The following is a 24900-nucleotide window of genomic DNA, read 5'->3' on the forward strand; positions in this document are numbered from 1 at the left end:
TAGTCGTTTTCAGCCAATTTTCTGGATTTTTGAAAGTTTCACTTTTTTGTGAAAATATCCACTAAATGAGGGAATAATATGTGTGAGGGTACCCCAGGAGAGTTCCAAATGTGTGTGGGTAGAATATATATCCCACGGGGGTAAAATTGAAAAAAATTGAAAAATTTTTTCTTGGACTTAGTCATTTTTCCGGCGTTTATCAGTCTTTCAGATAGGGGAAATGTAAGTGAGCTTTCCGATTTCAGTTCCAGAGCGATTCGCCCAATGAATCTTTGATATTTAGTCATTCTCAGCCAATTTTCTGGATTTTTTGAAAATGTCACTTTTTTGTGAAAATATCCACTAAATGAGGGAATAATATGTGTGAGGGTACCCCAGGAGAGTTCAAAATGTGTGTGGGTAGAATATATATCCCACGGGTGTAAAATTGAAAAAAGTTGAAAAAAATTTTTTCTTGGACTTAGTCATTTTTCCGGCGTTTATCAGACTTTCAGATAGGGGAAATGTCAGTGAGCGTTCCCATTTCAGTTCCAGAGAGATTCGCCCAATGAGTCCTTGATATTTAGTCGTTTTCAGCCAATTTTCTGGATTTTTTAAAATTTCACTTGTTTGTGAAAATATACACTAAATGAGGGAATAATATGTGTGAGGGTACCCCAGGAGAGTTCCAAATGTGTGTGGGTAGAATATATATCCCACGGGGGTGAAATTGAAAAAAATTGAAAAAATTTTTTTTTTGGACTTATTCATTTTTCCGGCGTTTATCAGACATTCAGATAGGGGAAATGTGAGTGAGCATTCCGATTACAGTTCCAGAGTGATTCGCCCAATGAGTCCTTGATATTTAGTCGTTTTCAGCCAATATTTTGGATATTTGAAAGTTTCACTTTTTTGTGAAAATATCCACTAAATGAGGGAATAATATGTGTGAGGGTACCCCTGGAGAGTTCCAAATGTGTGTGGGTAGAATATATATCCCACGGGGGTAAAATTGAAAAAAGTTGAAAAAATTTTTTTTTTGGACTTAGTCATATTTCCGGCGTTTATCAGACTTTCAGTTAGGGCAAATGTCAGTGAGCGTTCCGATTTCAGTTCCAGAGCGATTCTCAAAATGAGTCCTTGATATTTAGTCGTTTTCAGCCAATTTTCTGGATTTTTTGAAAATTTCACTTTTTTGTGAAAATATCCACTAAATGAGGGAATAATATGTGTGAGTGTACCCCAGGAGAGTTCCAAATGTGTGTGGGTAGAATATATATCCCACGGGGGTAAAATTGAAAAAAGTTGAAAATTTTTTTTTCTTGGACTTAGTAATTTTTCCGAAGTTTATCATACTTTCAGATAGGGGAAATGTCAGTGAGCGTTCCGATTTCAGTTCTAGAGTGATTCGCCCAATGAGTCTTTGATATTTAGTCATTTTCAGCCAATTTTCTGGATTTTTTGAAAATTTCACTTTTTTGTGAAAATATCCACTAAATGAGGGAATAATATGTGTGAGGCTGCCCCAGGAGAGTTCCAAATGTGTGTGGGTAGAATATATATACCACGGGGGTAAAATTGAAAAAAGTTGAAAAAATTTTTTTCTTGGACTTATTCATTTTTCCGGCGATTTATCAGACATTCAGATAGGGGAAATGTGAGTTAGCGTTACGATTTCAGTTCCAGAGTGATTCGCCCAATGAGTCCTTGATATTTAGTCGTTTTCAGCCAATTTTCTGGCTTTTTTGAAAATTTCACTTTTTTGTGAAAATATCCACTAAATGAGGGAATAATATGTGTGAGGGTACCCCAGGAGAGTTCCAAATGTGTGTGGGTAGAATATATATCCCACGGGGGTAAAATTGAAAAAAGTTGAAAAAAAAATTTTCTTGGACTTAGTCATTTTTCCAGCGTTTATCAGACTTTCAGATAGGGGAAATGTGAGTGAGCGTTCCGATTTCAGTTCCAGAGGGATTCACCCAATGAGTCCCTGATATTTAGTCGTTTTCAGCCAATTTTCTGGATTTTTTAAAATTTCACTTTTTTGTGAAAATATCCACTAAATGAGGGAATAATATGTGTGAGGGTACCCCAGGACAGTTCCAAATGTGTGTGGGTAGAATATATATCCCACGGGGGTAAAATTTAAAAAAGTTGAAAAAAATTTTTTCTTGGACTTATTCATTTTTCCGGCGTTTATCAGACTTTCAGTTTGGGCAAATGTCAGTGAGCTTTCCGATTTCAGTTCCAGAGCGATTCGCCCAATGAGTCTTTGATATTTAGTCATTTTCAGCCAATTTTCTGGATTTTTTGAAAATTTCACTTTTTTGTGAAAATATCCACTAAATGAGGGAATAATATGTGTGAGGGTACCCCAGGAGAGTTCCAAATGTGTGTGGGAACAATATATATCCCACGGGGGTAAAATTGAAAAAAATTGAAAAAATTTTTTTTTTGGACTTAGTCATTTTTCCGGCGTTTATCAGACTTTCAGTTAGGGCAAATGTCAGTGAGTGTTCCGATTTCAGTTCCAGAACGATTCGCCCAATGAGTCCTTGATATTTAGTCGTTTTCAGCCAATTTTCTGAATTTTTTGAAAATTTCACTTTTTTGTGAAAATATCCACTAAATGAGGGAATAATATGTGTGAGGGTACCCCAGGAGAGTTCCAAATGTGTGTGGGTAGAATATATATCCCACGGGGGTAAAATTGAAAAAAGTTGAAAAAATGTTTTTTTTGGACTTAGTCATATTTCCGGCGTTTATCAGACTTTCACTTAGGGCAAATGTCAGTGAGCGTTCCGATTTCAGTTCCAGAGCGATTCGCCCAATGAGTCCTTGATATTTAGTCGTTTTCAGCCAATTTTCTGGATTTTTTGAAAATGTCACTTTTTTGTGAAAATATCCACTAAATGAGGGAATAATATGTGTGAGGGTACCCCAGGAGAGTTCCAAATGTGTTTGGGTAGAATATATATCCCACGGGGGTAAAATTGAAAAAAGTTGAAAACATTTTTTTCTTGGACTTAGTCATTTTTCCGGCGTTTATCAGACTTTCAGATAGGGGAAATGTCAGCGAGCGTTCCGATTTTAGTTCCTGAGTGATTCGCCCAATGAGTCTTTGATATTTAGTCATTTTCAGCCAATTTTCTGGATTTTTTGAAAATTTCACTTTTTTGTGAAAATATCCACTAAATGAGGGAATAATATGTGTGAGGGTACCCCAGGACAGTTCCAAATGTGTGTGGGTAGAATATATATCCCACGGGGGTAAAATTTAAAAAAGTTGAAAAAAATTTTGTCTTGTACTTATTCATTTTTCCGGCGTTTATCAGACATTCAGATAGGGGAAATGTGAGTGAGCATTCCGATTTCAGTTCCAGAGCGATTCGCCCAATGAGTCCTTGATATTTAGTCGTTTTCAGCCACTTTTCTGGATTTTTTAAAATTTCACTTTTTTGTGAAAATATCCACTAAATGAGGGAATAATATGTGTGAGGGTACCCCAGGAGAGTTCCAAATGTGTGTGGGAAGAATATATATCCCACGGGGGTAAAATTGAAAAAAATTGAAAAAATTTTTTTTTTTTTACTTAGTCATTTTTCCGGCGTTTATCAGACTTTCAGTTAGGGCAAATGTCAGTGAGTGTTCCGATTTCAGTTCCAGAACGATTCGCCCAATGAGTCCTTGATATTTAGTCGTTTTCAGCCAATTTTCTGAATTTTTTGAAAATTTCACTTTTTTGTGAAAATATCCACTAAATGAGGGAATAATATGTGTGAGGGTACCCCAGGAGAGTTCCAAATGTGTGTGGGTAGAATATATATCCCACGGGGGTAAAAGTGAAAAAAGTTGAAAAAATGTTTTTTTTGGACTTAGTCATATTTCCGGCGTTTATCAGACTTTCACTTAGGGCAAATGTCAGTGAGCGTTCCGATTTCAGTTCCAGAGCGATTCACCCAATGAGTCCTTGATATTTAGTCGTTTTCAGCCAATTTTCTGGATTTTTTGAAAATGTCACTTTTTTGTGAAAATATCCACTAAATGAGGGAATAATATGTGTGAGGGTACCCCAGGAGAGTTCCAAATGTGTTTGGGTAGAATATATATCCCACGGGGGTAAAATTGAAAAAAGTTGAAAACATTTTTTTCTTGGACTTAGTCATTTTTCCGGCGTTTATCAGACTTTCAGATAGGGGAAATGTCAGTGAGCTTTCCGATTTCAGTTCCAGAGCGATTCGCCCAATGAGTGTTAGATATTTAGTCATTTTCAGCCAATTTTCTGGATTTTTTGAAAATTTCACTTTTTTGTGAAAATATCCACTAAATGAGGGAATAATATGTGTGAGGGTACCCCAGGAGAGTTCCAAATGTGTGTGGGTAGAATATATATCCCACGAGGGTAAAATTGAAAAAAGTTGAAAAATTTTTTTTTCTGGACTTAGTCATTTTTCCGAAGTTTATCAGACTTTCAGATAGGGGAAATGTCAGTGAGCGTTCCGATTTCAGTTCCAGAGTGATTCGCCCAATGAGTCTTTGATATTTAGTCATTTTCAGCCAATTTTCTGGATTTTTTGAAAATTTCACTTTTTTGTGAAAATATCCACTAAATGAGGGAATAATATGTGTGAGGGTACCCCAGGACAGTTCCAAATGTGTGTGGGTAGAATATATATCCCACGGGGGTAAAATTTAAAAAAGTTGAAAAAAATTTTGTCTTGGACTTATTCATTTTTCCGGCGTTTATCAGACATTCAGATAGGGGAAATGTGAGTGAGCATTCCGATTTCAGTTCCAGAGCGATTCGCCCAATGAGTCCTTGATATTTAGTCGTTTTCAGCCACTTTTCTGGATTTTTTAAAATTGCACTTTCTTGTGAAAATATCCACTAAATGAGGGAATAATATGTGTGCGGGTACCCCTGGAGAGTTCCAAATGTGTGTGGGTAGAATATATATCCCACGGGGGTAAAATTGAAAAAAATTAAAAAACATTTTCTTGGGCTTATTCATTTTTCCGGCGTTTATCAGACTTTCAGATAGGGGAAATGTCAGTGAGCTTTTCGATTTCAGTTCCAGAGCGATTCGCCCAATGAATCTTTGATATTTAGTCATTTTCAGCCAATTTTCTGGATTTTTTGAAAATGTCACTTTTTTGTGAAAATATCCACTAAATGAGGGAATACTATGTGTGAGGGTACCCCAGGAGAGTTCCAAATGTGTGTGGGTAGAATATATATCCCACGGGGGTAAAACAGAAAAAAGTTGAAAAATTTTTTTTCTTGGACTTAGTCATTTTTCCGGCGTTTATCAGACTTTCAGATAGGGGAAATGGGAGTGAGCGTTCCCATTTCAGTTCCAGAGCGATTCGCCCAATGAGTCCTTGATATTTAGTCGTTTTCAGCCAATTTTCTGGATTTTTTAAAATTTCACTTGTTTGTGAAAATATACACTAAATGAGGGAATAATATGTGTGAGGGTACCCCAGGAGACTTCCAAATGTGTGGGGGTAGAATATATATCCCACGGGGGTAAAATTGAAAAAAATTGAAAAAAATTTTTTCTTGGACTTAGTCATTTTTCCGGCGTTTATCAGACTTTCAGATAGGGGAAATGTGAGTAAGCGTTCCGATTTCAGTTCCAGAGCGATTTGCCCAATGAGTCCTTGATATTTAGTCGTTTTCAGCCAAATTTCTGGATTTTTTAAAACTTCACTTGTTTGTGAAAATATACACTAAATGAGGGAATAATATGTGTGAGGGTACCCCAGGACAGTTCCAAATGTGTGTGGGTAGAATATATATCCCACGGGGGTAAAATTTAAAAAAGTTGAAAAAAATTTTTTCTTGGACTTATTCATTTTTCCGGCGTTTATCAGACATTCAGATAGGGGAAATGTGAGTGAGCATTCCGATTTCAGTTCCAGAGCGATTCGCAAAATGAGTCCTTGATATTTAGTCATTTTCAGCCAATTTTCTGTATTTTTTTAAAATTTCACTTTTTTGTGAAAATATCCACTAAATGAGGGAATACTATGTGTGAGGGTACCCCAGGAGAGTTCCAAATGTGTGTGGGTAGAATATATATCCCACGGGGGTAAAATTGAAAAAAGTTGAAAAAAATTTTTTCTTGGACTTAGTAATTTTTCCGAAGTTTATCATACTTTCAGATAGGGGAAATGTCAGTGAGCATTCCGATTTCAGTTCTAGAGTGATTCGCCCAATGAGTCTTTGATATTTAGTCATTTTCAGCCAATTTTCTGGATTTTTTGAAAATTTCACTTTTTTGTGAAAATATCCACTAAATGAGGGAATAATATGTGTGAGGGTGCCCCAGGAGAGTTCCAAATGTGTGTGGGTAGAATATATATACCACGGGGGTAAAATTGAAAAAAGTTGAAAAAATTTTTTTCTTGGACTTATTCATTTTTCCGGCGATTTATCAGACATTCAGATAGGGGAAATGTGAGTTAGCGTTACGATTTCAGTTCCAGAGTGATTCGCCCAATGAGTCCTTGATATTTAGTCGTTTTCAGCCAATTTTCTGGCTTTTTTGAAAATTTCACTTTTTTGTGAAAATATCCACTAAATGAGGGAATAATATGTGTGAGGGTACCCCAGGAGAGTTCCAAATGTGTGTGGGTAGAATATATATCCCACGGGGGTAAAATTGAAAAAAGTTGAAAACATTTTTTTCTTGGACTTAGTCCTTTTTCCGGCGTTTATCAGACTTTCAGATAGGGGAAATGTGAGTGAGCGTTCTGATTTCAGTTCCAGAGCGATTCACCCAATGAGTCCTTGATATTTAGTCGTTTTCAGCCAATTTTCTGGATTTTTTAAAATTTCACTTTTTTGTGAAAATATCCACTAAATGAGGGAATAATATGTGTGAGGGTACCCCAGGACAGTTCCAAATGTGTGTGGGTAGAATATATATCCCACGGGGGTAAAATTTAACCCCTTAAGCCCCGCGGGTGGTTTGCACGTTAATGACCGGGCCAATTTTTACAATTCTGACCACTGTCACTTTATGAGGTAATTACTCTGGAACGCTTCAACGGATCCCCCTGATTCTGAGATTGTTTTTTCGTGACATATTGTACTTCATGATTGTGGAAAAATTTCTTCGATATCACTTGCGTTTATTTGTGAAAAAAACGGAAATTTGGCGAAAATTTTGAAAATTTTGCAATTTTCAAAATTTGAATTTTTAAGCCCTGAAATCAGAGCGATATGTCACACAAAAGAGTTAATAAATAACATTTCCCACATGTCTACTTTACATCAGCACAATTTTGGAACCAAAATTTTTTTTTGTTAGGGAGCTATAAGGGTTAAAAGTTGACCAGCGATTTCTCTTTTTTCCAACAAAATTTACAAAAACATTTTTTTAGGGACCACATCACATTTGAAGTCACTTTGTGAGGTCTTTATGACAGAAAATACCCAAAAGTGACACCATTCTAAAAACTGCACCCCTCAAGGTGCTCAAAACCACATTCAAGAACTTTATTAACCCTTCAGGTGCTTCACAGGAATTTTTTGAATGTGGAAGAAAAAAATGAACATTTAACTTTTTTCACAAAAATGTTACTTTAGACCCAATTTTTTTTATTTTCACAGGGGTAACAATAAAAAATGGACCCCAAAATTTGTTGTGCAATTTCCCCTGGGCACGCAGATACCCAATATTTGGGGAAAGAACACTGTTTGGGCGCACAGCAGGGCTCGGAAGGGAAGGAGCGCCATTTGACTTTTTGATTGTAAAATTTGCTTGAATAATTAGCGGACGCCATGTTGTGTTTGAAGAGCCCATGTGTGCCCAAACTTTGGAGCTCCCCCACAAGTGACCCCATTTTGGAAACTAGACCCCCCAAGGCACCTTTCTAGATGCATAGTGAGCACTTGGAACCCCCAGGTGCTTCACAAATTGATTCGTAACAATGAAAAAGTGAAAAAAAAAAACACTTTTTCATTTTTATGAATCAATTTGTGAAGCACCTGAGGGTTCCAAGTGCTCACAATGCATCTAGATAGGTGCCTTGGGGGGTCTAGTTTCCGAAATGGGGTCACTTGTGGGGGAGCTCCAATGTTTGGGCACACAGCGGCTCTCCAAACGCAACATGGTGTCGCTAACAATTTGAGACGATTTTCCGTTAAATTTGTTAGAGGACACCATGTTGCATTTAGAGAGTCCCTGTGTGCCCAAACATTGGAGCTCCCCCACAAGTGACCCCATTTTGGAAACTAGACCCCCCAAGGCACCTATCAAGATGCATAGTGAGCACTTGGAACCCCCAGGTGCTTCACAAATTGATTCGTAGCAATGAAAAAGTGAAAAAAAAAACACTTTTTCATTTGTATGAATCAATTTGTGAAGCAGCTGAGGGTTCCAAGTGCTCACTATGCATCTAGATAGGTGCCTTGGGTGGTCTAGTTTCCAAAATGGGGTCACTTGTGGGGGAGCTCCAATATTTGGGCACACAGCGGCTCTCTAAATGCAACATGGTGTCCGCTAACAAATTTAATGCAAAATTGGCTCAAATTGTTAGCGACACCATGTTGCGTTTGGAGAGCTGCTGTGTGCCCAAACATTGGAGCTCCCCCACAAGTGACCCCATTTTGGAAACTAGACCCCCCAAGGCACCTATCTAGATGCATAGTGAGCACTTGGAACCCCCAGGTGCTTCACAAATTGATTAGTAACAATGAAAAAGTGAAAAAAAAAAACACTTTTTCATTTTTATGAATCAATTTGTGAAGCACCTGGGGGTTCCAACTGCTCACTATGCAACTAGATAGGTGCCTTGGGGGGTCTAGTTTCCAAAATGGGGTCACTTGTGGGGGAGCTCCAATGTTTGGGCACACAGGGACTCTCTAAATGCAACATGGTATCCGCTAACAAATTGAATGGAAAATCGGCTCAAATTGTTAGCGGACGCCACATTGCGTTTGGAGAGCCCCTCTGTGCCCAAACTTTGGAGCTCCCCCACAAGTGACCCCATTTTGGAAACTAGACCCCCCAAGGCACCTTTCTAGATGCATAGTGAGCACTTGGAACCCCCAGGTGCTTCACAAATTGATTCGTAATAATGAAAAAGTGAAAAAAAAAAACCTTTTTCATTTTTACGAATCAATTTGTGAAGCACCTAGGGGTTCCAAGTGCTCACTATGCATCTAGATAGGTGCCTTGGGGGGTCTAGTTTCCAAAATGGGGTCACTTGTGGGGGAGCTCCAATGTTTGGGCACACAGGGACTCTCTAAATGCAACATGGTATCCGCTAACAAATTGAATGGAAAATCGGCTCAAATTGTTAGCGGACGCCACATTGCGTTTGGAGAGCCCCTCTGTGCCCAAACTTTGGAGCTCCCCCACAAGTGACCCCATTTTGGAAACTAGACCCCCCAAGGCACCTATCTAGATTCATAGTGAGCACTTGGAACCCCAGGTGCTTCACAAATTGATTCATAAAAATGAAAAAGTGTTTTTTTTTTCACTTTTTCATTTTTACGAATCAATTTGTGAAGCACCTGGGGGTTCCAAGTGCTCACTATGCATCTAGAAAGGTGCCTTGGGGGGTCTAGTTTCCAAAATGGGGTCACTTGTGGGGGAGCTCCAAAGTTTGGGCACAGAGGGGCTCTCCAAACGCAATGTGGTGTCCGCTAACAATTTGAGCCGATTTTCCATTCAATTTGTTAGCGGATACCATGTTGCATTTAGAGAGTCCCTGTGTGCCCAAACATTGGAGCTCCCCCACAAGTGACCCCATTTTGGAAACTAGACCCCCCAAGGCACCTATCTAGATTCATAGTGAGCACTTGGAACCCCAGGTGCTTCACAAATTGATTCATAAAAATGAAAAAGTGTTTTTTTTTTCACTTTTTCATTTTTACGAATCAATTTGTGAAGCACCTGGGGGTTCCAAGTGCTCACTATGCATCTAGATAGGTGCCTTGGGGGGTCTAGTTTCCAAAATGGGGTCACTTGTGGGGGAGCTCCAATGTTTGGGCAAACAGGGGCTCTCCAAACGCAACATGGCGTCCGCTAACAATTTGAGCCGATTTTCCATTCAATTTGTTAGCGGACACCATGTCGCGTTTGGAGAGCCCGTGATGTGCCTAAACAGTGGAGCTTCCCCACAAGTGTCCCCATTTTGGAAACTATACCCCTCAAGGATTTTATTAAGGTGTATAGTGAACATTTTGAACCCAGAGGTACGGCACATTATTTGTTTACATTAGGTCATCATATTGAATAAGTTGTCATTATTCTTGAGCGCAAGTGCTCGCTACTTGAGTTTGCATCGGGTACTCAGGTATGCACCATGTACAGCGTGTGCTCGAGTGACATGCTCGAGTCCCTGCTCCGCATGTTTCACGGTTATTAGACACCCAAAAAAAAACATGCGGGGATCGCTCGTGCATGGCAGGCAATCCCCGTAAAGTTTTTTGGCCGCGAAGCATATGGGGCAGAGACTCGAGCGTGTCACTCAAATACCCACGATACTCAATGCATACCAGAGCACCCGATGCAAACTCAAGTAGCAAGCACTTGCTCTCAACACTAGTCGCCATATCGTCATCTTTTTTTCTTACTTTTGAAAAAAATCCCAACCCCAGCCCTAGCCCCAGCACAACCCTAGCCCCAGCACAACCCTAGCCCCAGCACAACCCTAGCCCCAAACCCAGCCTTAACCCTAGCCCAATCCTAACCCAAGAGTTTATTTTTGACGCCGTTCCTTGTGCGGTATAAGTGATTAGACGACTTTATTCTTCGGGTCGGTGCGATTACAGCAATGCCAGAATCATATGAGGTTTTTATGACTGACAGCTGTCACACACTAAAAGACGCATTTTTTGTAAAATCTAGTTTTTGCATCGCCATATTTTGAGAGCTATAATTTTTCCAGATTTTGGCAGACAGTCATGTGACGGCTCGTTTTTTGCGGGATGACTTGACGTTGTTATTGGTGCCATTTTCAGGCACGTGACATTTTTTGATCGCTTTCTATTCCGATTTTTGGGAGGCAGAATAAACAAAAAACAACAATTCAGGAATTGGTTTTTTTTTTTTTTTTATTCTGTTCCGCGTGTGGTAAAATTGATGAGGTAGCTTTACTTTTCGGGTCAGTACGTTTACAGCGGTACCACATTTGTATCATTTTTCTATGTTTTGGCGCTTATACGCAATAAAAGCTATTTTATAGAAAAAAATATTTTTTAGTATCGCTTTATTCTGAGAGCTATAACTTTTTTATTTTTCAGCTGATGGAGCTGTTTGGCGGCTTGTTTTTTGCGGGACGAGATGACGTTTTCAGCGGTATCATTTTTATTTATATGCGTCTTTTTGATCGCGTGTTATTCCACTTTTTGTTTGGCGGTATGGTGATAAAGCATTGTTTTTTGCTTCGTTTTTTTTTTTTTTTTTTTACCGTGTTCACTGAAGGGGTTAACCAGTGGGACAGTTTTATAGGTCAGGTTGTTCCGGACGTGGCGATACCAAATATGTGTACTTTTATTGTTTTTTTTTTATTTTTTTTATAATAATATTTATTGATGGGTACATTATATTTTTATTTTTGGTGTATTATTTTTTTTATTTTTTTATAATATTTTTGCACTTTTTTTTTTTTTTTTTTTTTCACTTTCAGACAGTTTATACACTTTATTACTTTGTCCCACTCTGGGACTTTCACTTTTTTTTTTCTGATCGCCTGCATGGCACAGGAATGGAGCACCATCCCTATGCCATGAAGGCTGTCAGAAGTGCACAGTGTGAAGATTGCTTGGAGATGCACTGCGCATGTCCAAGCAATCTTCCTGCTCTCTGGTGACCCGGATGTTGTCATGACGACATCGGGTCGTCATGGCAACACCCGGGAAGCCGCTGCAGACTGCGCTGGAAGCCGGAAGAGGAGGTGAGTATCGCCGATCACCTCCCCTTGCCCCCGCAATGCCGCGATCGACTTCGATCGACTTCGATCGCAACATCGCGGGGGTTAATGTGCTGGGAGCGGTGCAAGACCGCTCCCTGCACATAGTACCGGGTGTCAGCTGTGACAATCAGCTGACACCCGGCGGCGATCGCGCCCGCACAGCCTGTGTGCGCGCGCGATCGCGATGACGTACTAATACGGGTCTGGCTCTTAAGTCCCAGGGCACAGACGCGTATTAGTACGTCAGATGTTATTAAGGGGTTAAAAAAGTTGAAAAATTTTTTTTCTTGGACTTATTCATATTTCCGGCGTTTATCAGACATTCAGATAGGGGAAATGTGAGTGAGCATTCCGATTACAGTACCAGAGCGATTTGCCCAATGAGTCCTTGATATTTAGTCGTTTTCAGCCAATTTTCTGGATTTTTGAAAGTTTCACTTTTTTGTGAAAATATCCACTAAATGAGGGAATAATATGTGTGAGGGTACCCCTGGAGAGTTCCAAATGTGTGTGGGTAGAATATATATCCCACGGGGGTAAAATTGAAAAAAATTTAAAAAATTTTTTTTTTGGACTTAGTCATTTTTCCGGCGTTTATCAGACTTTCAGATAGGGGAAATGTCAGTGAGCTTTCCGATTTCAGTTCCAGAGCGATTCGCCCAATGAGTCTTAGATATTTAGTCATTTTCAGCCAATTTTCTGGATTTTTTGAAAATTTCACTTTTTTGTGAAAATATCCACTAAATGAGGGAATAATATGTGTGAGGGTACCCCAGGAGAGTTCCAAATGTGTGTGGGTAGAATATATATCCCACGGGGGTAAAATTTAAAAAAGTTGAAAAAAATTTTGTCTTGGACTTATTCATTTTTCCGGCGTTTATCAGACATTCAGATAGGGGAAATGTGAGTGAGCATTCCGATTTCAGTTCCAGAGCGATTCGCCCAATGAGTCCTTGATATTTAGTCGTTTTCAGCCACTTTTCTGGATTTTTTAAAATTTCACTTTTTTGTGAAAATATCAACTAAATGAGGGAATAATATGTGTGCGGGTACCCCTGGAGAGTTCCAAATGTGTGTGGGTAGAATATATATCCTACGGGGGTAAAATTGAAAAAAATTAAAAAAAATTTTCTTGGGCTTATTCATTTTTCCGGCGTTTATCAGACTTTCAGATAGGGGAAATGTGAGTGAGCGTTCCGATTTCAGTTCCAGAGGGATTCACCCAATGAGTCCTTGATATTTAGTCGTTTTCAGCCAATTTTCTGGATTTTTTAAAATTTCACTTTTTTGTGAAAATATCCACTAAATGAGGGAATAATATGTGTGAGGGTACCCCAGGACAGTTCCAAATGTGTGTGGGTAGAATATATATCCCACGGGGGTAAAATTTAAAAAAGTTGAAAAAAAAATTTTCTTGGACTTATTCATTTTTCCGACGTTTATCAGACATTCAGATAGGGGAAATGTGAGTGAGCATTCCGATTACAGTTCCAGAGCGATTCGCCCAATGAGTCCTTGATATTTAGTCGTTTTCAGCCAATTTTCTGGATTTTTGAAAATTTCACTTTTTTGTGAAAATATCCACTAAATGAGGGAATAATATGTGTGAGGGTACCCCAGGAGAGTTCCAAATGTGTGTGGGAAGAATATATATCCCACGGGGGTAAAATTGAAAAAAATTGAAAAAATTTTTTTTTTGGACTTAGTCATTTTTCCGGCGTTTATCAGACTTTCAGTTAGGGCAAATTTCAGTGAGTGTTCCGATTTCAGTTCCAGAACGATTCGCCCAATGAGTCCTTGATATTTAGTCGTTTTCAGCCAATTTTCTGAATTTTTTGAAAATTTCACTTTTTTGTGAAAATATCCACTAAATGAGGGAATAATATGTGTGAGGGTACCCCAGGAGAGTTCCAAATGTGTGTGGGTAGAATATATATCCCACGGGGGTAAAATTGAAAAAAGTTGGAAAAATGTTTTTTTTGGACTTAGTCATATTTCTGGCGTTTATCAGACTTTCACTTAGGGCAAATGTCAGTGAGCGTTCCGATTTCAGTTCCAGAGCGATTCGCCCAATGAGTCCTTGATATTTAGTCGTTTTCAGCCAATTTTCTGGATTTTTTGAAAATGTCACTTTTTTGTGAAAATATCCACTAAATGAGGGAATAATATGTGTGAGGGTACCCCAGGAGAGTTCCAAATGTGTGTGGGTAGAATATATATCCCACGGGGGTAAAATTGAAAAGAGTTGAAAAAAATTTTGTCTTGGACTTATTCATTTTTCCGGCGTTTATCAGACATTCAGATAGGGGAAATGTGAGTGAGCATTCCGATTTCAGTTCCAGAGCGATTCGCCCAATGAGTCCTTGATATTTAGTCGTTTTCAGCCACTTTTCTGGATTTTTTAAAATTTCACTTTTTTGTGAAAATATCCACTAAATGAGGGAATAATATGTGTGCGGGTACCCCTGGAGAGTTCCAAATGTGTGTGGGTAGAATATATATCCCACGGGGGTAAAATTGAAAAAAATGAAAAAAAATTTTCTTGGGCTTATTCATTTTTCCGGCGTTTATCAGACTTTCAGATAGGGGAAATGTCAGTGAGCTTTTCGATTTCAGTTCCAGAGCGATTCGCCCAATGAATCTTTGATATTTAGTCATTTTCAGCCAATTTTCTGGATTTTTTGAAAATGTCACTTTTTTGTGAAAATATCCACTAAATGAGGGAATACTATGTGTGAGGGTACCCCAGGAGAGTTCCAAATGTGTGTGGGTAGAATATAGATCCCACGGGGGTAAAATTTAAAAAAGTTGAAAAATGTTTTTTCTTGGCTTAGTCATTTTTCCGGCGTTTATCAGACTTTCAGATAGGGGAAATGTGAGTGAGCGTTCCCATTTCAGTTCCAGAGCGATTCGCCCAATGAGTCCTTGATATTTAGTCGTTTTCAGCCAATTTTCTGGATTTTTTAAAATTTCACTTGTTTGTGAAAATATACACTAAATGAGGGAATAATATGTGTGAGAGTACCCCAGGAGAGTTCCAAATGTGTGTGGGTAGAATATATATCCCACGGGGGTAAAACTGAAAAAAGTTGAAAAATTTTTTTTCTTGGACTTAGTCATTTTTCCGGCGTTTATCAGACTTTCAGATAGGGGAAATGTGAGTGAGCGTTCCGATTTCAGTTCCAGAGCGATTCACCCAATGAGTCCTTGATATTTAGTCGTTTTCAGCCAATTTTCTGGATTTTTTAAAATTTCACTTTTTTGTGAAAATATCCACTAAATGAGGGAATAATATGTGTGAGGGTACCCCAGGACAGTTCCAAATGTGAGTGAGTAGAATATATATCCCATGGGGGTAAAATTTAAAAAAATTGAAAAAAATTTGTTTTTGGACTTAGTCATTTTTCCGGCGTTTATCAGTCTTTCAGATAGGGGAAATGTAAGTGAGCTTTCCGATTTCAGTTCCAGAGCGATTCGCCCAATGAATCTTTGATATTTAGTCATTTTCAGCCAATTTTCTGGATTTTTTGAAAATGTCACTTTTTTGTGAAAATATCCACTAAATGAGGGTATAATATGCGTGAGGGTACCCCAGGAGAATTCCAAATGTGTGTGGGTAGAATATATATCCCACGGGTGTAAAATTGAAAAAAGTTGAAAAAATTTTTTTCTTGGACTTAGTCATTTTTCCGGCGTTTATCAGACTTTCAGATAGAGGAAATGTCAGTGAGCTTTCCCTTTTCAGTTCCAGATCGATTTGCCCAATGAGTCTTTGATATTTAGTCATTTTCAGACAATTTTCTGGATTTTTTGAAAATTTCACTTTTTTGTGAAAATATCCACTAAATGAGGGAATAATATGTGTGAGGGTACCCCAGGAGAGTTCCAAATGTGTGTGGGTAGAATATATATCCCACAGGGGTAAAATTGAAAAAAGTTGAAAAATTTTTTTTCTTGGACTTAGTCATTTTTCCGGCGTTTATCAAACTTTCAGATAGGGGAAATGTGAGTGAGCGTTCCCATTTCAGTTCCAGAGCGATTCGCCCAATGAGTCCTTGATATTTAGTCGTTTTCAGCCAATTTTCTGGATTTTTTAAAATTTCACTTTTTTGTGAAAATATCCACTAAATGAGGGAATAATATGTGTGAGGGTACCCCAGGACAGTTCCAAATGTGTGTGGGTAGAATATATATCCCACGGGGGTAAAATTTAAAAAAGTTGAAAAAATTTTTTTCTTGGACTTATTCATTTTTCCAGCGTTTATCAGACTTTCAGTTAGGGCAAATGTGAGTGAGCGTTCCGATTTCAGTTCCAGAGCGATTCGCCCAATGAGTCCTTGATATTTAGTCGTTTTCAGCCACTTTTCTGGATTTTTTAAAATTTCACTTTTTTGTGAAAATATCAACTAAATGAGGGAATAATATGTGTGCGGGTACCCCTGGAGAGTTCCAAATGTGTGTGGGTAGAATATATATCCTACGGGGGTAAAATTGAAAAAAATTAAAAAAAATTTTCTTGGGCTTATTCATTTTTCCGGCGTTTATCAGACTTTCAGATAGGGGAAATGTGAGTGAGCGTTCCGATTTCAGTTCCAGAGGGATTCACCCAATGAGTCCTTGATATTTAGTCGTTTTCAGCCAATTTTCTGGATTTTTTAAAATTTCACTTTTTTGTGAAAATATCCACTAAATGAGGGAATAATATGTGTGAGGGTACCCCAGGACAGTTCCAAATGTGTGTGGGTAGAATATATATCCCACGGGGGTAAAATTTAAAAAAGTTGAAAAAAAAATTTTCTTGGACTTATTCATTTTTCCGACGTTTATCAGACATTCAGATAGGGGAAATGTGAGTGAGCATTCCGATTACAGTTCCAGAGCGATTCGCCCAATGAGTCCTTGATATTTAGTCGTTTTCAGCCAATTTTCTGGATTTTTGAAAATTTCACTTTTTTGTGAAAATATCCACTAAATGAGGGAATAATATGTGTGAGGGTACCCCAGGAGAGTTCCAAATGTGTGTGGGAAGAATATATATCCCACGGGGGTAAAATTGAAAAAAATTGAAAAAATTTTTTTTTTGGACTTAGTCATTTTTCCGGCGTTTATCAGACTTTCAGTTAGGGCAAATTTCAGTGAGTGTTCCGATTTCAGTTCCAGAACGATTCGCCCAATGAGTCCTTGATATTTAGTCGTTTTCAGCCAATTTTCTGAATTTTTTGAAAATTTCACTTTTTTGTGAAAATATCCACTAAATGAGGGAATAATATGTGTGAGGGTACCCCAGGAGAGTTCCAAATGTGTGTGGGTAGAATATATATCCCACGGGGGTAAAATTGAAAAAAGTTGGAAAAATGTTTTTTTTGGACTTAGTCATATTTCTGGCGTTTATCAGACTTTCACTTAGGGCAAATGTCAGTGAGCGTTCCGATTTCAGTTCCAGAGCGATTCGCCCAATGAGTCCTTGATATTTAGTCGTTTTCAGCCAATTTTCTGGATTTTTTGAAAATGTCACTTTTTTGTGAAAATATCCACTAAATGAGGGAATAATATGTGTGAGGGTACCCCAGGAGAGTTCCAAATGTGTGTGGGTAGAATATATATCCCACGGGGGTAAAATTGAAAAGAGTTGAAAAAAATTTTGTCTTGGACTTATTCATTTTTCCGGCGTTTATCAGACATTCAGATAGGGGAAATGTGAGTGAGCATTCCGATTTCAGTTCCAGAGCGATTCGCCCAATGAGTCCTTGATATTTAGTCGTTTTCAGCCACTTTTCTGGATTTTTTAAAATTTCACTTTTTTGTGAAAATATCCACTAAATGAGGGAATAATATGTGTGCGGGTACCCCTGGAGAGTTCCAAATGTGTGTGGGTAGAATATATATCCCACGGGGGTAAAATTGAAAAAAATGAAAAAAAATTTTCTTGGGCTTATTCATTTTTCCGGCGTTTATCAGACTTTCAGATAGGGGAAATGTCAGTGAGCTTTTCGATTTCAGTTCCAGAGCGATTCGCCCAATGAATCTTTGATATTTAGTCATTTTCAGCCAATTTTCTGGATTTTTTGAAAATGTCACTTTTTTGTGAAAATATCCACTAAATGAGGGAATACTATGTGTGAGGGTACCCCAGGAGAGTTCCAAATGTGTGTGGGTAGAATATAGATCCCACGGGGGTAAAATTTAAAAAAGTTGAAAAATTTTTTTTCTTGGCTTAGTCATTTTTCCGGCGTTTATCAGACTTTCAGATAGGGGAAATGTGAGTGAGCGTTCCCATTTCAGTTCCAGAGCGATTCGCCCAATGAGTCCTTGATATTTAGTCGTTTTCAGCCAATTTTCTGGATTTTTTAAAATTTCACTTTTTTGTGAAAATATCCACTAAATGAGGGAATAATATGTGTGAGGGTACCCCAGGACAGTTCCAAATGTGTGTGGGTAGAATATATATCCCACGGGGGTAAAATTTAAAAAAGTTGAAAAAATTTTTTTCTTGGACTTAGTCATTTTTCTGGCGTTTATCAGACTTTCAGATAGGGGAAATGTGAGTGAGCGTTCCGATTTCAGTTCCAGAGCGATTCGCCAATGAGTCCTTGATATTTAGTCGTTTTCAGCCAATTTTCTGGATTTTTTAAAATTTTACTTTTTTGTGAAAATATCCACTAAATGAGGGAATAATATGTGTGAGGGTACCCCAAGACAGTTCCAAATGTGTGTGGGTAGAATATATATCCCACGGGGGTAAAATTTAAAAAAGTTGAAAAAATTTTTTTCTTGGACTTATTCATTTTTCCAGCGTTTATCAGACTTTCAGTTAGGGCAAATGTGAGTGAGCGTTCCGATTTCAGTTCCAGAGCGATTCGCCCAATGAGTCCTTGATATTTAGTCGTTTTCAGCCAATTTTCTGGATTTTTTGAAAATTTCACTTTTTTGTGAAAATATCCACTAAATGAGGGAATAATATGTGTGAGGGTACCCCAGGAAAGTTCCAAATGTGTGTGGGTAGAATATATATCCCACGGGGGTAAAATTGAAAAAAGTTGAAAAAAATTTTTTCTTGGACTTAGTCATTTTTCCGGCGTTTATCAGACCTTCAGTTAGGGCAAATGTCAGTGAGTGTTCCGATTTCAGTTCCAGAGCGATTCGCCCAATGAGTCCTTGATATTTAGTCGTTTTCAGCCAATTTTCTGGATTTTTTAAAATTTTACTTTTTTGTGAAAATATCCACTAAATGAGGGAATAATATGTGTGAGGGTACCCCAGGACAGTTCCAAATGTGTGTGGGTAGAATATATATCCCACGGGGGTAAAATTTAAAAAAGTTGAAAAAATTTTTTTCTTGGACTTATTCATTTTTCCGGCGTTTATCAGACATTCAGATAGGGGAACTGTGAGTGAGCATTCCGATTACAATTCTAGAGCGATTCGCCCAATGAGTCCTTGATATTTAGTCGTTTTCAGCCAATTTTCTGGATTTTTGAAAGTTTCACTTGTTTGTGAAAATATACACTAAATGAGGGAATAATATGTGTGAGGGTACCTCAGGAGAGTTCCAAATGTGTGTGGGTAGAATATATATCCCACGGGGGTAAAATTGAAAAAAATTTTTTCTTGGACTTAGTCATTTTTCCGGCGTTTTTCAGACTTTCAGATAGGGGAAATGTGAGTGAGCATTCCGATTTCAGTTCCAGAGCGATTTGCCCAATGAGTCCTTGATATTTAGTCGTTTTCAGCCAAATTTCTGGATTTTTTAAAATTTCACTTGTTTGTGAAAATATCCACTAAATGAGAGAATAATATGTGTGAGGGTACCCCAGGAGAGTTCCAAATGTGTGTGGGTAGAATATATATTCCACGGGGGTAAAATTGAAAAAAGTTGAAAAATTTTTTTTCTTGGACTTAGTCATTTTTCCGGCGTTTATCAGACTTTCAGATAGGGAAAATGTGAGTGAGCGTTCTCATTTCAGTTCCAGAGCGATTCGCCCAATGAGTCCTTGATATTTAGTCGTTTTCAGCCAATTTTCTGAATTTTTTAAAATTTCACTTGTTTGTGAAAATATCCACTAAATGAGGGAATAATATGTGTGAGGGTACCCCAGGAGAGTTCCAAATGTGTGTGGGAAGAATATATATCCCACGGGGGTAAAATTTAAAAAAGTTGAAAAAAATTTTTTCTTGGACTTATTCATTTTTCCGGCGTTTATCAGACATTCAGATAGGGGAAATGTGAGTGAGCATTCCGATTACAGTTCCAGAGCCATTCGCCCAATGAGTCCTTGATATTTAGTCGTTTTCAGCCAATTTTCTGGATTTTTATAAGTTTCACTTTTTTGTGAAAATATCCACTAAATGAGGGAATAATATGTGTGAGGGTACCCCAGGAGAGTTTCAAATGTGTGTGGGTAGAATATATATCCCACGGGGGTAAAATTGAAAAAAGTTGAAAATTTTTTTTTCTTGGACTTAGTTATTTTTCCGGCGTTTATCAGACTCTCAGATAGGGGAAATGTCAGTGAGCTTTCCGATTTCAGTTCCAGAGCGATTCGCCCAATGAGTCTTTGATATTTAGTCATTTTCAGCCAATTTTCTGGATTTTTTGAAAATTTCACTTTTTTGTGAAAATATCCACTAAATGAGGGAATAATATGTGTGAGGGTACCCCAGGAGAGTTCCAAATGTGTGTGGATAGAATATATATCCCACGGGGGTAAAATTGAAAAAAGTTGAAAAAAATTTTTTCTTGGACTTAGTCATTTTTCCGGCGTTTATCAGACTTTCAGATAGGGGAAATGTAAGTGAGCTTTCCGATTTCAGTTCCAGAGCGATTCGCCCAATGAGTCCTTGATATTTAGTCGTTTTCAGCCAATTTTCTGGATTTTTTAAAATTTCACTTTTTTGTGAAAATATCCACTAAATGAGGGAATAATATGTGTGAGGGTACCCCAGGACAGTTCCAAATGTGTGTGAGTAGAATATATATCCCATGGGGGTAAAATTTAAAAAAATTGAAAAAAATTTTTTTTTGGACTTAGTCATTTTTCCGGCGTTTATCAGTCTTTCAGATAGGGGAAATGTAAGTGAGCTTTCCGATTTCAGTTCCAGAGCGATTCGCCCAATGAATCTTTGATATTTAGTCATTTTCAGCCAATTTTCTGGATTTTTTGAAAATGTCACTTTTTTGTGAAAATATCCACTAAATGAGGGTATAATATGCGTGAGGGTACCCCAGGAGAATTCCAAATGTGTGTGGGTAGAATATATATCCCACGGGTGTAAAATTGAAAAAAGTTGAAAAAATTTTTTTCTTGGACTTACTCATTTTTCCGGCGTTTATCAGACTTTCAGATAGGGGAAATGTCAGTGAGCTTTCCCTTTTCAGTTCCAGATCGATTTGCCCAATGAGTCTTTGATATTTAGTCATTTTCAGCCAATTTTCTGGATTTTTTGAAAATGTCACTTTTTTGTGAAAATATCCACTAAATGAGGGTATAATATGCGTGAGGGTACCCCAGGAGAATTCCAAATGTGTGTGGGTAGAATATATATCCCACGGGGGTAAAATTGAAAAAAGTTGAAAAAATTTTTTTCTTGGACTTAGTCATTTTTCCGGCGTTTATCAAACTTTCAGATAGGGGAAATGTGAGTGAGCGTTCCCATTTCAGTTCCAGAGCGATTCGCCCAATGAGTCCTTGATATTTAGTCGTTTTCAGCCAATTTTCTGGATTTTTTAAAATTTCACTTTTTTGTGAAAATATCCACTAAATGAGGGAATAATATGTGTGAGGGTACCCCAGGACAGTTCCAAATGTGTGTGAGTAGAATATATATCCCACCGGGGTAAAATTGAAAAAAGTTGAAAAAATTTTTTTCTTGGACTTAGTCATTTTTCTGGCGTTTATCAGACTTTCAGATAGGGGAAATGTGAGTGAGCATTCCGATTTCAGTTCCAGAGCGATTCGCCCAATGAGTCCTTGATATTTAGTCGTTTTCAGCCAATTTTCTGGATTTTTTAAAATTTCACTTTTTTGTGAAAATATCCACTAAATGAGGGAATAATATGTGTGAGGGTACGCCAGGAGAGTTCCAAATGTGTGTGGGTAGAATATATATCCCACGGGGGTAAAATTGAAAAAAGTTGAAAAAATTTTTTTCTTGGACTTAGTCATTTTTCCGGCGTTTATCAGACTTTCAGATAGGGGAAATGTGAGTGAGCGTTCTCATTTCAGTTCCAGAGCGATTCGCCCAGTGAGTCCTTGATATTTAGTCGTTTTCAGCCAATTTTCTGGATTTTTTAAAATTTCACTTTTTTGTGAAAATATCCACTAAATGAGGGAATAATATGTGTGAGGGTACCCCAGGAGAGTTCCAAATGTGTGTGGGTAGAATATATATCCCACGGGGGTAAAATTGAAAAAAATTGAAAAAAATTTTCTTGGACTTAGTCATTTTTCCGTCGTTTATCAGACTTTCAGATAGGGGAAATGTAAGTGAGCTTTCCGATTTCAGTTCCAGAGCGATTCGCCCAATGAATCTTTGATATTTAGTCATTTTCAGCCAATTTTCTGGATTTTTTGAAAATGTCACTTTTTTGTGAAAATATCCACTAAATGAGGGTATAATATGCGTGAGGGTACCCCAGGAGAATTCCAAATGTGTGTGGGTAGAATATATATCCCACGGGTGTAAAATTGAAAAAAGTTGAAAAAAAATTTTTCTTGGACTTAGTCATTTTTCCGGCGTTTATCAGACTTTCAGATAGGGGAAATGTGAGTGAGCGTTCCCATTTCAGTTCCAGAGCGATTCGCCCAATGAGTCCTTGATATTTAGTCGTTTTCAGACAAATTTCTGGATTTTTTAAAATTTCACTTGTTTGTGAAAATATACACTAAATGAGGGAATAATATGTGTGAGGGTACCTCAGGAGAGTTCCAAATGTGTGTGGGTAGAATATATATCCCACGGGGGTAAAATTGAAAAAAAATTTTTCTTGGACTTAGTCATTTTTCCGGCGTTTATCAGACTTTCAGATAGGGGAAATGTGAGTGAGCGTTCCGATTTCAGTTCCAGAGCGATTTGCCCAATGAGTCCTTGATATTTAGTCGTTTTCAGCCAAATTTCTGGATTTTTTAAAATTTCACTTGTTTGTGAAAATATCCACTAAATGAGAGAATAATATGTGTGAGGGTACCCCAGGAGAGTTCCAAATGTGTGTGGGTAGAATATATATTCCACGGGGGTAAAATTGAAAAAAGTTGAAAAATTTTTTTTCTTGGACTTAGTCATTTTTCCGGCGTTTATCAGACTTTCAGATAGGGAAAATGTGAGTGAGCGTTCTCATTTCAGTTCCAGAGCGATTCGCCCAATGAATCTTTGATATTTAGTCATTTTCAGCCAATTTTCTGGATTTTTTGAAAATGTCACTTTTTTGTGAAAATATCCACTAAATGAGAGAATAATATGTGTGAGGGTACCCCAGGAGAGTTCCAAATGTGTGTGGGAAGAATATATATCCCACGGGGGTAAAATTGAAAAAAGTTGAAAAAAAATTTTTCTTGGACTTATTCATTTTTCCGGCGTTTATCAGACATTCAGATAGGGGAAATGTGAGTGAGCAGTCCGATTACAGTTCCAGAGCCATTCGCCCAATGAGTCCTTGATATTTAGTCGTTTTCAGCCAATTTTCTGGATTTTTATAAGTTTCACTTTTTTGTGAAAATATCCACTAAATGAGGGAATAATATGTGTGAGGGTACCCCAGGAGAGTTCCAAATGTGTGTGGGTAGAATATATATCCCACGGGGGTAAAATTGAAAAAAGTTGAAAAAAATTTTTTCTTGGACTTAGTTATTTTTCCGGCGTTTATCAGACTCTCAGATAGGGGAAATGTCAGTGAGCTTTCCGATTTCAGTTCCAGAGCGATTCGCCCAATGAGTCTTTGATATTTAGTCATTTTCAGCCAATTTTCTGGATTTTTTGAAAATTTCACTTTTTTGTGAAAATATCCACAAAATGAGGGACTAATATGTGTGACGGTACCCCAGGAGAGTTCCAAATGTGTGTGGATAGAATATATATCCCACGGGGGTAAAATTGAAAAAAGTTGAAAAAAATTTTTTCTTGGACTTAGTCATTTTTCCGGCGTTTATCAGACTTTCAGATAGGGGAAATGTGAGTGAGCGTTCCGATTTCAGTTCCAGAGCGATTCGCCCAATGAGTCCTTGATATTTAGTCGTTTTCAGCCAATTTTCTGGATTTTTTAAAATTTCACTTTTTTGTGAAAATATCCACTAAATGAGGGAATAATATGTGTGAGGGTACCCCAGGACAGTTCCAAATGTGTGTGGATAGAATATATATCCCACGGGGGTAAAATTGAAAAAAGTTGAAAAAATTTTTTTCTTGGACTTAGTCATTTTTCCGGCGTTTATCAGACTTTCAGATAGGGGAAATGTGAGTGAGCGTTCCGATTTCAGTTCCAGAGCGATTCACCCAATGAGTCCTTGATATTTAGTCGTTTTCAGCCAATTTTCTGGATTTTTTACAATTTCACTTTTTTGTGAAAATATCCACTAAATGAGGGAATAATATGTGTGAGGGTACCCCAGGAGAATTCCAAATGTGTGTGGGTAGAATATATATCCCACGGGGGTAAAATTGAAAAAAGTTGAAAAAAATTTTTTCTTGGACTTAGTCATTTTTCCGGCGTTTATCAGACTTTCAGATAGGGAAAATGTGAGTGAGCGTTCTCATTTCAGTTCCAGAGCGATTCGCCCAATGAATCTTTGATATTTAGTCATTTTCAGCCAATTTTCTGGATTTTTTGAAAATGTCACTTTTTTGTGAAAATATCCACTAAATGAGAGAATAATATGTGTGAGGGTACCCCAGGAGAGTTCCAAATGTGTGTGGGAAGAATATATATCCCACGGGGGTAAAATTGAAAAAAGTTGAAAAAAAATTTTTCTTGGACTTATTCATTTTTCCGGCGTT

This window comes from Phyllobates terribilis, unplaced genomic scaffold (genome assembly GCF_046119375.1).
Source record: "Phyllobates terribilis strain yellow unplaced genomic scaffold, ASM4611937v1 Scaffold_10__3_contigs__length_209671492, whole genome shotgun sequence".
Lineage (NCBI taxonomy): Eukaryota > Metazoa > Chordata > Amphibia > Anura > Dendrobatidae > Phyllobates > Phyllobates terribilis.